We start from the raw sequence: 8,699 nt of genomic DNA on the forward strand, positions 1-8,699 counted from the left end.
AAGTTGAAATAAAGTGGCAATAAAATTCATGCACTGAAGACCACACGAAACCCTAATTCACCCTACTACCTGTTGCCTTCACATTCCATTTGCATCCCTTGTCCACAGAATCAAAAATGACCCTTCTTCGCTAAAGATCGAACATAAAGCAATTGCATTTTAAATGGAAGCCCATTTTGCATTAAGAAACACTATCAGCAATCAGAAATTGTGTATATCAGAGTTCTCTGTTTTTACTGTCCTGAAAACTGCATTAATTCAGTGGATGCGGTTAGGTTCAAAACAACGTAATATAAGAGGGCAACCAATTCAATCTAAGAGGGATCCAATTTTTATCCATTCATGTACCAGCTACTGGCTTTTTGCTGTTATGTTCTCATATCGCATGAGAGTTTATTTGCCAGGTGTCAGAAGTCTAATAATAAAGCTCCGGCACAACGTGGTCGAAGTTACCCGCATATCGGATCGCATCATGTCAGTGAAGATCGACGCCGACCCGACCGTCCTACGGATTATCTCCTGCAGGGACGTGCAGAGAGGTTTAAAGGGGCGGGTGCTCAAAGTTAAAAAGGGGCACATTGAACCATGCTGAATAACAACAACACACATTCATCAAGAATCTAATATGGGAAGGGCAGGGCTGTGTTGATCTGAGACTGTAGACATTAAAAAGTCCACAGGAGAGATGGTAGCTGATTAAACAAGTTTCATGAGATAATAACAAAATGCAAAGATTGGTGACAGCGCTTGGAACCATAAGGCAACGAAAAACTGTGACATAAACTCGGCTCTGCCTGTGAATCACTCTTTGCTTCTCTTCTTCCTTCCTTCCCATCATTTCATATATCACTCTCCACTTGCTGTCTATCTGAGAACAAGGCACAACTTGCTATTGCAATAAACTATAATCTAATTATCCACACCTAACAACTCTTGCACTTAATCTATAATAAAATGATGACAGCAAAATGTTATAGCCCTGCCTTTAGTAGCCTCATACAGCTCCTACTGTTTCCTCCTCATGTCCTTACCAGCCATGTCTGCACAATGTTATATCATGAGTAATATTTTTTTAAATCCAGCTAAATAAAACACACACATGCACACACAGTGACATTTTAGACCTTCTTCAGAATACTGTATATACTATGGGCATCCTTACATTATTATTTATTACTAGAGCTACAATAATAAAGCAATGAGGAGGGGGAAGTAATAAATATGAAATAATGTATTTATGATGATTCCATTTGTTTCACTATCCACTCTGTGCAGGGCAAAGCTTATTACATTTTTAAACTGTAGAGATACAATCATTTTACTGCTGTAAAATCCAACTTTTGTCTTATTTAAAATATAAATCTAATATAATCTGCTTCTTAATGTATGTTCTTTAAAATACAGTGTGTTTTTTAATATATTATAATTATAATAATTATTATGTGGACATGCATATTAGATGGTTTTTTAGTGAAATATAATCCCTCCAGAAAGGCAGGAAATGCCCAGAAACTTACTTTAAAACTAAATATGTTCCCTAAAACGGTGACAGAGCTACAGACCCATGACAGCCTTACACAGGTAGCCAGCAGCTATGACCAGCACTACTTGTGCAGTTAATAAAAGGACAGGTAATGTTTGTCACGCTGTTGCACACACAGCACGCTCGTTTGTTTCAGTTCGTCAGTTGCAACAAGACAGCTTACCAACGTGTATGTAATAAGCTAATACTCCTGTGTGCTACACACTACAGTGTGCGCTGTACACCTACTTACTGGGTTTGTCGCATCAGTCTGTGTCTCTGAGTTAACTTGTGTTTCTCCTACAGCTCCGGACCGCAACAAATGCGCGTGCTCTTTGTGAGCTCGTTCCCGGCTCGTAACCAGCGCGTTCTGCCGTCGAGGGCGATCATTGGTTAAATGTGATCATGTGACTGATGCAAGCCAGATCCTTTTATTTAGCAAAACTATGATTAATAGTTAAATATTATTGTTGAGGGGCACAGACAGGACTCCGCACGCACACACACATAAAATAAATAAATAAATAAATAAAAAAAATTTAAAAGTTGCCTCAACAAAAGGGCACTTTGGGCACTCATCAGGAAAGGGGCGGGTGCTCAAGCCCCTCTAGCCCCCCCCTCTGCACGTCCCTGGTCTCTATCCATCTAGTATTAAATCTTTCTGGGAAACAAGTATGTATATTATGCACACACACAAACACACATGCAGCTATTACCTATTTCTTGTTTTTATACCTAAGATGAATTATTGTTGAATGAAGACATTTTTCAAACAAATGTAAAATGTGGGCAATTGTGTTTATTGGGTAAAGGAAAAGGCAGAAGGGGGGGAAAGGATAGAAAGAATGAAAGAGAGAGATGAGAGAAAACCCCAACAATCCCCTCTGAGCAAGCAGCAGGCGACAGTGGATAGGAAAAACTCCTTTTAAAGTGAAAGACACCTAAAGGAGAAACCTATGGCAGAACCAGGCTCAGGAGGGGGCAGTCAACTGCCGGGACTGGTCGGGGGGTGAGGGTGAAAAAAGAAAAAGGAGGGAGGGGAAGGGGGGAAATGAAGATGGAATAGAGGTGGAGGAAGACGAGGTTACATCAGGTGAGAAGCAGCAGTGCCCCTCCTCCAGAACCAGTGGAAGCGTTTTTTCTTCTTTTTCAGATACTCTTCCACCAGCACTTTTTTCTCAATGATGAGGGTTTTCAGCTCATCGATTGTTTCTGCGTTTTCTTTCTCAAGTTTGTTGCATCTTTTCACCATGTCTTCTAATTGTTCTTGTTTTTCTTTAAGCTTGTCTTTCAGTTCTTTAACTGTTGCCTCCTCTATTCGCTTTGCCTTGTGCACATCTGTGTGCATGTCTTCCAGCTGCTGGTTTCTCTTCTGGATTTCTTGAAGTCTACACTGCAGGTCTTTATGTGTTTTCTGTTGTTCTTGCTTTTGCGCCTGGATTTCAGTGTTTTTGTACTTCAAGGTCTTAGAAAGTTCCTCAAGTTCGGTATTTTTTCTCAGCATCTCATTGATGCTACTCTGCATCGCTGAGCATTGTTTTTCCAGCTTTTTCTTTTCTTCTTCCAGTACAGTTGATTTGTACTTTGTTTCGTTATACAATTCTTGGAGTGCTTGATTTTTCCTCTGGAGATGAAGTTTTTCTTCTTCCTGTTGTATTTTCTGTTGGTCTTTTTCTTGAAGAAGCTCTTTATTTCCGTGCACTTTTTTATCAAGCCTGATTTGGAGCGATCTGTGTTTTTCCTCCATCTCGTCAAGCTTGGAGTCCATTTCCTTCTGTTTCATTTCCATTTGCTTCTTGTCTTGAAGCAACTGTTGACTTTTGTGCAGAGTTTTGTCATGTTTCACCTGCAGCGCTTTGTATTTTTCCTCCATGGCTTGGAGTTTGCTCTGCAGGTCTCTCTGCTCTACGGGCTCTCGTTTCTTTTCTTGGAGGTTCTCCTTATTTCTCTCCAGAGCTTCATCAAGCATTACTCGCAAGCCTTCATTTTGTTTCTCAATGTTCCTCAGCTTGCAATCCATTTCTTCCTTTTTTATTTTCTGTTGGTCTATCTTGTGAAGAAACTCTTTATTTCTCTCCAGAGCTTCATCAAGCATGACTTGCAAGCCTTCATTCTGTTTCTTGATGTGCCTCAGCTTGCAATCCATTTCTTCCTTTTTTATTTTCTGTTGGTCTTTCTCGTGCAGAAACTCTTTATTTCTCTCCAGAGCTTCATCAAGCATCACTTGCAAGCCTTCATTTTGTTTCTCGATGTTCCTCAGCTTGCAATCCATTTCTTCCTGATGTATTTTCTGTTGGTCTTTTTCTTGAAGCAGCTCTTTATTTTTGAGCAGTGTTTCCTCAAGAGTTAGTTGCAGCATTTTCAGTTTTTCCTCCAAGACTTCAAGCTGGGAGTCTGTTTCTTTCTCCAGCATTTCTTGTTGCTCTCTCTCTTGAATGAACTCTTTATTTCTGTGCACTGTTTTCTCAAGCTTGATTTGGAGCGATCTGTGTTTTTCCTCCATCTCGTCAAGCTTGGAGTCAATTTCCTTCTGTTTCATTTCCATTTGCTTCTTGTCTTGAAGCAACTGTTGACTTTTGTGCAGAGTTTTGTCATGTTTCACCTGCAGCGCTTTGTATTTTTCCTCCATGGCTTGGAGTTTGCTCTGCATGTCTCTCTGCTGTGTGGACTGTTGCTTCTCTTCTTGGTGGATTTCCTTCAGTTTTTCCAGAGCTTCGTCAAGCTTCTCTTGGAGCTCCTGATTCTTCTTGAGCATTTTATCCCCTTTAATGCTCTCTTTTTTCTCATTTTGGAGCAGATCTTTAATTTTTTCTAGAGCTTCATCAAGCTTTTCTTGGAGCTCGTGATTCTTCTTATCTTGGAGAGCCCATTGTTTCTCCTCAATAATACCTTCCCTTTCCTGAAGCTGGTAGGATAATTTTTCTAATTCAGCGCTCTTTCTCTCATTTTCTTCTGTCAGGATCTTAATCTTTTCTCTGTTCATGAGATTTTCCTTCTCCATTTCTTCCAATCGCTTTTCCTCTAATTCCACCTGTTCATCCCAAGGAAGAGAGCTGATGTAAGGGTCTAGGGACTCATACCATGGAATAGAGCTGGGGTCAGCTTCTTGTCTTTCTTGCTCTTTCTGAGACATGTTGGAGTCTGTATACCGTGAGTACGAAAAGTATCCAGATGTTTGAAAATGCTTTACTGGTGAACGTTTGAATGCTGCTAACATAAGTGCTGCAAATAACGGACTGAAAGTTGTACCTCCTCACCCCTATTTATGGATTCAGAAGCCTGTGACATCACAATTCCATAAGCCAATGAGGTTGTCACATGACATTCTAGAATGAGGTCATGTTTTTGTATGAATTTTTTAAATAACATCAACATTCCGTAAGCCAATGAGGTTCTTACATGACTTTTGAATGAGGATAATTATTTTGTGTTAATCGACATAGCCTGCTGCAGCTCAGAGCTCGTGAGCTCAAACGATCCTCCAACCTCAGCCTCCCGGTAGCTTGGATTACAGGCACGCGCCACCGCACCCGGCGAGAAGCAGCTACGTTAACAGGGCTTTTAACTATGTCTGAGGTGACATCATGACACTAACCTGCTGCCCATCATTAGCAAAGTTGTAATGATGGGCAGCAAAGATGAGGAATGAATGGTGCACAATTGTTATATGCAAGTTTTTAGAAAGCTCGTGGTTAACCCAAGAGTATTTTGTCACAATATCAAGAAGAGTAAAGCTTCAATGTCAAGAATAGATAGGAATATAGGGAATTATATATTTTTATTTAAAGACAGGACTCACATGTTTTCATTTCTAGTCTTTAAAACCTGTCTCTATCAGGGACGTGCAGAGAGGTTTAAAGGGGCGGGTGCTCAAAGTTAAAAAGGGGCACATTGAACCATGCTGAATAACAACAACACACATTCATCAAGAATCTAATATGGGAAGGGCAGGGCTGTGTTGATCTGAGACTGTAGACATTAAAAAGTCCACAGGAGAGATGGTAGCTGATTAAACAAGTTTCATGAGATAATAACAAAATGCAAAGATTGGTGACAGCGCTTGGAACCATAAGGCAACGAAAAACTGTGACATAAACTCGGCTCTGCCTGTGAATCACTCTTTGCTTCTCTTCTTCCTTCCTTCCCATCATTTCATATATCACTCTCCACTTGCTGTCTATCTGAGAACAAGGCACAACTTGCTATTGCAATAAACTATAATCTAATTATCCACACCTAACAACTCTTGCACTTAATCTATAATAAAATGATGACAGCAAAATGTTATAGCCCTGCCTTTAGTAGCCTCATACAGCTCCTACTGTTTCCTCCTCATGTCCTTACCAGCCATGTCTACACAATGTTATATCATGAGTAATATTTTTTTAAATCCAGCTAAATAAAACACACACATGCACACACAGTGACATTTTAGACCTTCTTCAGAATACTGTATATACTATGGGCATCCTTACATTATTATTTATTACTAGAGCTACAATAATAAAGCAATGAGGAGGGGGAAGTAATAAATATGAAATAATGTATTTATGATGATTCCATTTGTTTCACTATCCACTCTGTGCAGGGCAAAGCTTATTACATTTTTAAACTGTAGAGATACAATCATTTTACTGCTGTAAAATCCAACTTTTGTCTTATTTAAAATATAAATCTAATATAATCTGCTTCTTAATGTATGTTCTTTAAAATACAGCGTGTGTTTTTTAATATATTATAATTATAATAATTATTATGTGGACATGCATATTAGATGGTTTTTTAGTGAAATATAATCCCTCCAGAAAGGCAGGAAATGCCCAGAAACTTACTTTAAAACTAAATATGTTCCCTAAAACGGTGACAGAGCTACAGACCCATGACAGCCTTACACAGGTAGCCAGCAGCTATGACCAGCACTACTTGTACAGTTAATAAAAGGACAGGTAATGTTTGTCACGCTGTTGCACACACAGCACGCTCGTTTGTTTCAGTTCGTCAGTTGCAACAAGACAGCTTACCAACGTGTATGTAATAAGCTAATACTCCTGTGTGCTACACACTACAGTGTGCGCTGTACACCTACTTACTGGGTTTGTCGCATCAGTCTGTGTCTCTGAGTTAACTTGTGTTTCTCCTACAGCTCCGGACCGCAACAAATGCGCGTGCTCTTTGTGAGCTCGTTCCCGGCTCGTAACCAGCGCGTTCTGCCGTCGAGGGCGATCATTGGTTAAATGTGATCATGTGACTGATGCAAGCCAGATCCTTTTATTTAGCAAAACTATGATTAATAGTTAAATATTATTGTTGAGGGGCACAGACAGGACTCCGCACGCACACACACATAAAATAAATAAATAAATAAATAAATAAATTTTAAAAGTTGCCTCAACAAAAGGGCACTTTGGGCACTCATCAGGAAAGGGGCGGGTGCTCAAGCCCCTCTAGCCCCCCCCTGATCTCCTGCTATGCACCACAGACCAACTGCCCCGACGAGGAGAAGACAGAATTCTGGCGCGCCCTCGACGACCACCTGCAAACGATTAGCCCTGAGGAACACGTGGCGGTAGGCGGCGACCTAAATGGACATGTAGGCAAGGGGAGAGACGGATATCACCGATTCCATGGCGGCCAAGGATTTGGGACCAGAAACGACGAGGGTTGCCGGGTACTGGACTACGCAGAGGCCCACGATCTTGCCGTGACCAACACCTTCTTCAAAAAGAAGCCGGCACACCTCATCACGTACTCCAGCGGCGGCAGAGACACCCAAATCGACTACTGGCTAGTCCGAAGACCCCATCTCAGCCTAGTCACGAACGTAAAAGTCATACCATCAACCAATATTGGCCCTCAACATCGGCTACTTGTGATGGATCTCCGACTCAACCTTGGCCAACGACGACGAAGAACACCAACCACGACGGTGGAGAAGATCAAGTGGTGGCGCCTCCCTGAGGGATCCAATTTTTATCCATTCATGTACCAGCTACTGGCTTTTTGCTGTTATGTTCTCATATCGCATGAGAGTTTATTTGCCAGGTGTCAGAAGTCTAATAATGAATAAAGTTCAGGATATGCTTAAAAACTCACCTCAGTATAGCCGTCATCAGAAGGAAGTGCGCTTCACTGACTCATCAACTTGTCTCAGGCTTTCCACAAAGTTTCACAGTTGACCTTAAAGTAAGATGCTGCAAGCTTACCTTGCAGTGTATTCCTTTTCAAGGTCTAAAGACTTAAAGTGCGCTATAGATTGAAGTGATTTGAACTGACAACAGGGCTAATTCAGCACTTCAAGTTAACATCAATAAAAGTTTTTAAATTTATTCTGATTTCCGTTTGTTTTCATTGCCTGTGCTATCTGTTATTTAGTTCAAATTGTGGGTAGATAATGCTGTGCTGTCATGTGACCTGTTCTCTCATGTGTGCCTTTCTCTTGTTTTGTATGTATTTCTCGTTTGTTATTTATTCCTATTTTATTCCTGCAATTGGTATGGAATTCATTTTTTTTAAAAATTGATCAGTGTTTTGAAATTAGATGTGATGAAGATGTGACCTTAATTTACAAAATCAACATCATGTTGGATTCAATGAGACATGAAACTAGTGCATGAAACAGGTCTCAGTAAATGTTCTGATAGACTGCAATACACTGCCCCCTGCTGGTCATTATAAAGTCTGCAGATGTCATTTGACATGAATGTCATATTTGTGAAACAAAATAAAGGACTCTGTAAAATAAATGAAAATCAATTCAATTCAATTCAATTTTATTTATGTAGCGCCAAATCACAACAAAAGTCGCCTCAAGGCGCTTCATAGATACAGAGAAAAACCCAACAATCATATGACCCCCTATGAGCAAGCACTTTGGCGACAGTGGGAAGGAAAAACTCCCTTTTAACAGGAAGAAACCTCCGGCAGAACCAGGCTCAGGGAGGGGCGGCCATCTGCTGCGACCGGTTGGGGTGAGAGAAGGAAGACAGGATAAAGACATGCTGTGGAAGAGAGACAGAGGTTAATAACAGATATGATTCAATGCAGAGAGGTCTATTAATACATAGTGAGTGAGAAAGGTGACTGGAAAGGAAAAACTCAATGCATCATGGGAATCCCCCGGCAGCCTACATCTATTGCAGCATAACAAAGGGAGGATTCAGGGTCACCTGGTCCAGCC

General features: G+C 40.7%; 1 pseudogene across 1 annotated transcript; it reads right to left on the bottom strand.

The window, feature by feature from the left end:
- Positions 1 to 491: 491 nt before the first annotated feature.
- LOC309716851 lies at positions 492 to 5,865 on the bottom strand (annotated as a pseudogene). The gene has a single exon. The product of its transcript is annotated as an uncharacterized misc_RNA (transcript).
- Between the last annotated feature and the right edge of the window lie 2,834 nt (positions 5,866 to 8,699).

The sequence above is a fragment of the Aulonocara stuartgranti genome, assembly GCF_965226115.1.
Source record: "Aulonocara stuartgranti genome assembly, chromosome: 2".
Lineage (NCBI taxonomy): Eukaryota > Metazoa > Chordata > Actinopteri > Cichliformes > Cichlidae > Aulonocara > Aulonocara stuartgranti.